The sequence below is a fragment of the Nyctibius grandis genome, chromosome 4, assembly GCF_013368605.1.
Source record: "Nyctibius grandis isolate bNycGra1 chromosome 4, bNycGra1.pri, whole genome shotgun sequence".
Lineage (NCBI taxonomy): Eukaryota > Metazoa > Chordata > Aves > Nyctibiiformes > Nyctibiidae > Nyctibius > Nyctibius grandis.
This window is the reverse complement of record NC_090661.1, coordinates 27,836,918-27,843,035: the sequence shown is the minus strand read 5'-3', so window position 1 is coordinate 27,843,035 and position 6,118 is coordinate 27,836,918. Positions and strand designations below refer to the sequence as shown.

The 6,118-nt window shown below is 53.6% G+C and overlaps 1 long non-coding RNA gene across 1 annotated transcript; it reads left to right on the top strand.

Moving 5' to 3' along the window:
* The first annotated feature begins 797 nt into the window (after nucleotides 1–797).
* Nucleotides 798–2,446, top strand: LOC137663180 (uncharacterized). Its single transcript, XR_011048133.1, has 2 exons — nucleotides 798–891; nucleotides 1,691–2,446. It is a non-coding gene; the product is annotated as an uncharacterized lncRNA (long non-coding RNA).
* The last annotated feature ends 3,672 nt before the right edge of the window (nucleotides 2,447–6,118 follow it).

Sequence of the window (6,118 nt, the reverse complement as noted above, 5' to 3'; positions counted from 1 at the left end):
GTCCCACCCCAGCCGAAATATTAACTTGTCTCCAAAAGAAAGGGGTGGGGGAAAAAAAAAACACACCAGCAGAATTTGCATTATACTCTGTTATTACTAACATGCTTAAAAGGAGCATGGGAATATTTTAATCTGATAGAAGAGATAGAAGAGACTAATAAGATGCAGAAAGAACTAGTGTGGGTATCCCAGCAGCAAGGAACGTTGATGAAAGAGTGTGCTTCTTGCAGTGTGTAGTTCATGGCTGCCTGGGGCCCCTGCCCCAGAGGTGATGGTGCTCCCCCCTCCTCCTCCCCCCTGTCCTGGTACCTGCAGAGGTAGCCCATGGCTCCTGGCCCGGCTGTGGGCTGGTGCTTGTGGCACCAAGCCCTGGGGAGCTGGCTGGGCTCGGTGAAGCCAAGCGGCACGTGGGAGCTCTTGTGCCAGCATGGGCGAGCGCTGTAGGGTCTCAGCTCACTCCTGCCCCTCGTTTTTCTCCACAGGGTCAGTTACTGGGTCCCCGAGGACTTCTCTGCGCCCCTGGAACTTCCACAGCAGCACTTTGGCCTGGTGGACGGTACCAGCGCTCTCCTCACCCCTCCGAAACCCCTTCCCACGCACTGACCCCTCCAGGCAGACGGTACTCCGCAGCCCCCTGAGCAGCCCAGGGCTGAGCCCAGCCTCTCCGCTCTCCCTGCAGATTACGGCATCAAACCCAAGCAGCCTCGCCTCAGGGCCGGGGCGGCCCGGGAGCGGCCGGCAGGGCTGCGCAGAGCTGGCGAAAGCAAGCGTGAAGAGCTGGACTTGCTGCAGCACTAATATGATGCCCGCCTGTGAGCCAGCGTGTCCCTGTGCCCACCGCAGCCCGGCCTCGGGGACCCCTCTGCCTGCCCTCCGCTGCTGCAGAACAGGGTAGGTGTGGGGTGTAGGAGTGGTGGGGGGAAGGGTAAGCCCTGCTTTGGGTGGGGGCTGGAGCAGGTGACCTCCAGAGGCCTCTTCTGATCATCATACGATGACCTCTGGCCTCCAGGGATCGCAACGGGGCGCTCAGACCAAACCTGAGAAGCTCCGGCTCCTCTTGAGGTCCCAAGGGAAAGAATGGGCCAGGGCCCAAACCCACTGCTGTGGCACACAAACAGCACAGCAGCCCTGCTCCATGAACCGGCATATTTAATAGTTGGTGCCACCACAGCAGATCCAGCTGAAGCACAGAGACTGCTGGCTGCAGGGACCAGGAGAGCTCTTGTACCTCCGCAGTGCTTCGCACAGCTCCCTGCAGGCTTTAGCCCTTCCCGGCCCCGCTTCTGGCGGGGACCCAGCTCTGAGAGGGGCTGAGCCCCACTGCCCTGGGGTGGCCCAGCCCTGCCTCTGCCTCTGCCACCTGCAGCTGGGGGGAGAGGGGGAAAGGGGCAGAGAAAGGCTCCCCTCCTGAGGGTGCAGTTACTGCAGGGAGGGAGGGGGCGGGGGGGGAAGCATTTTTCTCTCTCCACAGGGCACAGGTACAAGAGGGGAGGGGTAGGGATGGGGGCAGAGGCAGGGGTGAGCTGTCTCAGCTCAGCATGGCACTGGCTCTGGCAGAGGAGACACTGGGGCTCGCTCTGTCATCCCTGCCCAGCAGCCTTGTCCCCAGGGCCTGGCAGGGAGGCAATGCCCACCCAGGGCAAGCCCAGCTCCCAGGCCGGAGCCAGCACGTGGGTCTTGTTTGCTGTAGCTGCTGCATCTTCATACTGTGAGAGTGCGACTCTGACGCTGCATTAAAAGTCACCCCAGACGGGTGTGACGGGAAGCCGGGCCATGGTCACACGGAGGAGATGCCGCCACCCCAGCCTGCAGCAGGAAAGGGCCCGAGCACGCTGCTGCCCACCCCTTCACCGGTCACAGGCAGGGCACTGAAACGGTTGGGGGCCCCAAGAACAAGGAGGATGTTGTAAATACCTTAGACATTTGACTAACCTAGTTATATAAATAAACAAAGGGGAGCCTTTTTTTTTAATTTAGATGGGTATATCTCACTTCAGACAACTGGGCCTTGAAAAGATAGTTTCTAATTAGGATGGCTGTATTTCACTTCAGACAACTTGGCCTTGGGAAAACAGAGGCACAGAAACCTAAAGATAAGGGAGTTGCAACAGCTGCCTTGAAGGACATAGCTTACATGACCTACGTGATCCATGGACTGAGTTTGCGCAGAAGCAGGGGTCAGTCAGCGAACACAGTGAGGAAGACTACAAGCCTTCATCTGAAGACCCCTGACGACCACCAGAGAAAACAACTGCGCATGCGGAGCGGACATTTACATATATTAATGAGATCCAGGAAATCTCATTACTATGCAAATTAGTTCTTGGGAATCTTATGACTATGTATAACTTTATGGTATATAATCTCTGAAAATCGGCGGAGCACTCATGGTGGATAATCCCCAGTGCTGCCCAGCGCTGCAATAAAGAATGCCTGCTTAATAACACGCTCTGGTGTTATTGAGTTTTCTTTCGGACTCCTTACCCAGCCGCACCTAGTTTCCCACTTCGGTGAGGAAAGTTAGAAAGCAAGGGGGTTTGGAGATCTCCGATTTTTGTATCAGCAGCCCGCGGGTGCTTCTCCAATAGAATAAACTAAGAGTATTGTGTACAATAAACACAACTTGTCCAGCCCCGCCCCCCCCCCTCCCGTCCCCCCAGCCCAAGGAAGGGGAGTCACAAAAAGAGGCAGCACTCCGTGCCCCGGGGAGCCCTGTCCCGGGCCCGCTCCTCCTCCAGGCCCAAAGCAGCTCTTGTCCATGCACGACACAGGGAAGGGCCGAGACTGCAGCCCTGTCTGTGCAGGAGGTGCCTGTGCCAGCCCCTACTCCAGGCAGATGTCCTCCGTAGGGCACGTGTACTCCACGTACTCCTTGTAGAACTGCTGAAAAGCTCTCCTGCAACACAGCACCGGGCAAAGCTGAGCAGTCTTCTCCCCATGAGGCCTTCGCAGAGCCCCGCTTCCCTTCTCGCCCTTGCTCCCTGCCCTCCTGGCACTTTGACCCTCCTGGCCCGCAGCCCCTCCTGCATTAGCACCCAAAGCTGCCATCAGAGCCACAGGGTCTCCATCCTTGCTCCGATCCCCTGCACAGCACATGACTTTCAGCCATCTGCCTGCAAATCCTTGCACTTGTTCCAGTGCTGTCAGGAATGTGCTGCCCAGAGCCCTGTCAGCCCCAGCTCTCACCCTAAGCCTCTGACTCGAGGGAAGAGGTGCCAGCCTGGGGCCAGGTTCAAGCCCCATACATATGGGGAGATGGCAAGATTCAGCCTGGCTCCTCCTTCCTCCTGTCTTTCGGGAGCACACCTTCTCCACCCAGCCGGGACTTACCCTACAGACTCTGCTGTGAATGATGGACACCACGTGCGTGGAGAGATCCTCCCACCTCTTTCTCTGGACCGTTCTGCGGCTGCAGCGATGGTGATGGGACAACCTCTTTTTTTTTAAACTCTTGATTTTTCTCCTGTGTCCTGCTGCACCATAATAAAGCCAGGCAGTGCAGTGTCTTTTGGAGAGCGTTGTCTCCCACCTCATGGCGCTGAGATTGACCTGCAGCCTGCTTGTGTTGGCTGTGCCTGCCCGATCTGCTTGGAGCGGGCTCGTCTGTCGAATAAACTGACCGAATGGAAAGGACTGAGCTGAAGGACCTCTCTTCCCCTGTGTGCATGGGGTCCCCTTGTGTCTGGGTGCCAGCAGGTTTCCTTCTCTCAGAAAGACCAGCTTTTGCAGTTGTTTACCCTGGGATATGCCATCCTTTTTAAGCCTTTGGCTCTGGCCTGTATCCGGCAGGGCCCCAGCCGTTGCTCAGCCGATGACTGTAGCCTCTGTCACTCCAGGCCCTGGTTTCCTGGGGTTCCCCTGTCAAAGGGTGGTGGGGAGGGACAGGGAAACAGCCCTGGAGCTGTGGCTGCATGGAGGGGTGCGCACCGGCAGCTGGCATGGCCTGGGCGGGACTGGGCCGCCCAGGACCAGAGGCTGATGCACCGGCAGGGGACAGGCAGCAGTGCCAGGGGTGGGGGGCTGCCTCCTGGCCAGCCCAGCCGGTGTCCGAGGGCTACACACGTCACTGCGGAGCTGCCATCAGAGCACGCCATGTGGTGCTTGCCCTGCTGCTTGCCCTGCTGCTGGGGGCTGCCTGCCCACGGCCAAACTTAACAGTTGTCTGCTAGGATTGCTTAAAGTTAACCCTATATAACACATGATGCCATATAAGGTGCTAACACCTTCCCTTTAAAGGAAAGACAAGATGGTAAAAATCTATGTGTAAATATAACAACTGCTGATTGAAGTGCTGTGTAAAGGGTGTCTGGTTATTATAAAGAAGCAACAGTGGATGAAAGGGCAGGAATGAAAAAAAAAAAAGAAAAATGACTGTATATATTGGAAGTGTCTATGAAGGGAAATATTCCAGCTTGGGGAACAAGGATAACTATTAAAAACAACCTTTCCTTAAACTTATCTTCAGGAGATAACACAATAAACTGAGTATCCCATTGCAACCTTACAGATACTGATCTGTCTACATGACAGGCGTGTATATGCATGTGTATTTCTGAGTATCATTTCATGCACTTACAAAAGACACCGCACAATGTAGGGAGAGATGAATTGCTGGCAGACTCGCATAAACTGTCCTGTGGATCTGGGCTTTACTACAGGGCCTTCAGTATCTACCCTCTTCACCATGTCACCAGTAGGACAAGGGATTGGAAAAACCATCAGAGAAGGATGATTTATCGCCAAGGTCATGAACAATCTCATACCATGCAATTGTGAACCTATTGTACATATTTAAAAAAGAAAAATGTTTTCAGAATAATGTTCTTAAGGCCACAGGACAGCTACACATGAAAACACATCCAGTTGCAATGGTGTTTACGCTGTTAAGTATTGCCCATGTGGTTGCACATAGCGTACGTCCTGCCAACTACAGCACCCTGTCAGGGACAGACCCACCGGCTCCCAAGCTCCTCTGAGGCCAGAGCAGATGTTGCTGCGGCACAGCCTCAGCAGCAGCAGGTCACTGTGAGCAAGCCCAGAGATGGGACCAACTGCTGCACTCACAGGAGGTTTGAGATACTGCTGTATAGTCAGCGTATTAACCACATTGGCCCCATTACAGGGGGCCAACGCAGTCCAGTGGGTGGAAAATCATAGACTACAGCCGAGAGCACCATCCACATGAAAAAGCCCCAGAGAAATAATAAGTAGTAAACCCCTCAACTTGCGAACTGAAGTTCTCAAGTAAGTCCAGTAAGTTACGGCAGGTAAATAAATTAATAAATCAGACTACAAGGACCGTATGCAAAGTATTACCTGTGAACAGATACCAAAAATACCTCTGCCTTCTGGTATATGGCTGACAGCTTGTTACGAGTCACGCTGAATAACGTCAACAGGCGGAAGGAGACTTGGCAACACTGAGAAGCCCTTATTTGGATGGCTTACCAGTAATAAAAACTGAAAAGCAGCACACAGTTTTAGAAATCCAAGTGTTAACATCAGCATTAACACATCATCCAGATGACAATGCCAGTAGCCAGGGCTCAGGCTAGTGCCTGATGGTGATGCTTTTAGCTCCAGTGCTTTCTGTTCCACTCCTATTCTCATAGCATTTGGTTCACTCGTTGCTACACTTATATTATTAATTGTAGTAATCACTTTGCACATAAGAGCCTTTCTACTAGCCAAAAAGCTTACTGATGTAACCAGCAAATTACAGTGTCTTTAGGAAAAGGTAGTTAACTGTATGTGGATCAAGGGGTGGAGTGTAGTAGTCCTAACCAGAAGGACCACTCTACATCGAGGGGTTAGCAATCCACGTAAGTTGAGATGAGAAGGTGCAGGCCTCTACTGCACATATCACCTGGCCGCAGGATAAACTTAGCCAGCTAATCCTAACTGGGGAGCCTAACTTGGCACCTGGTGATACCACAACCTGTGCAGCCGCCTGGGTCCACCTCTGGGAAAGGGCACTCCTAGGCAGCTTGCTCATCGTGACAGGAAGACAGTAACATGGAAGGCCAGTCCTGTTCAGGAAGGAGACAAACTTGCAATACTTCATTTTTGTTTGAATTCTGTTTGCAGCCTGAGGCTCCTGCAAACTGGTATTTCTTCC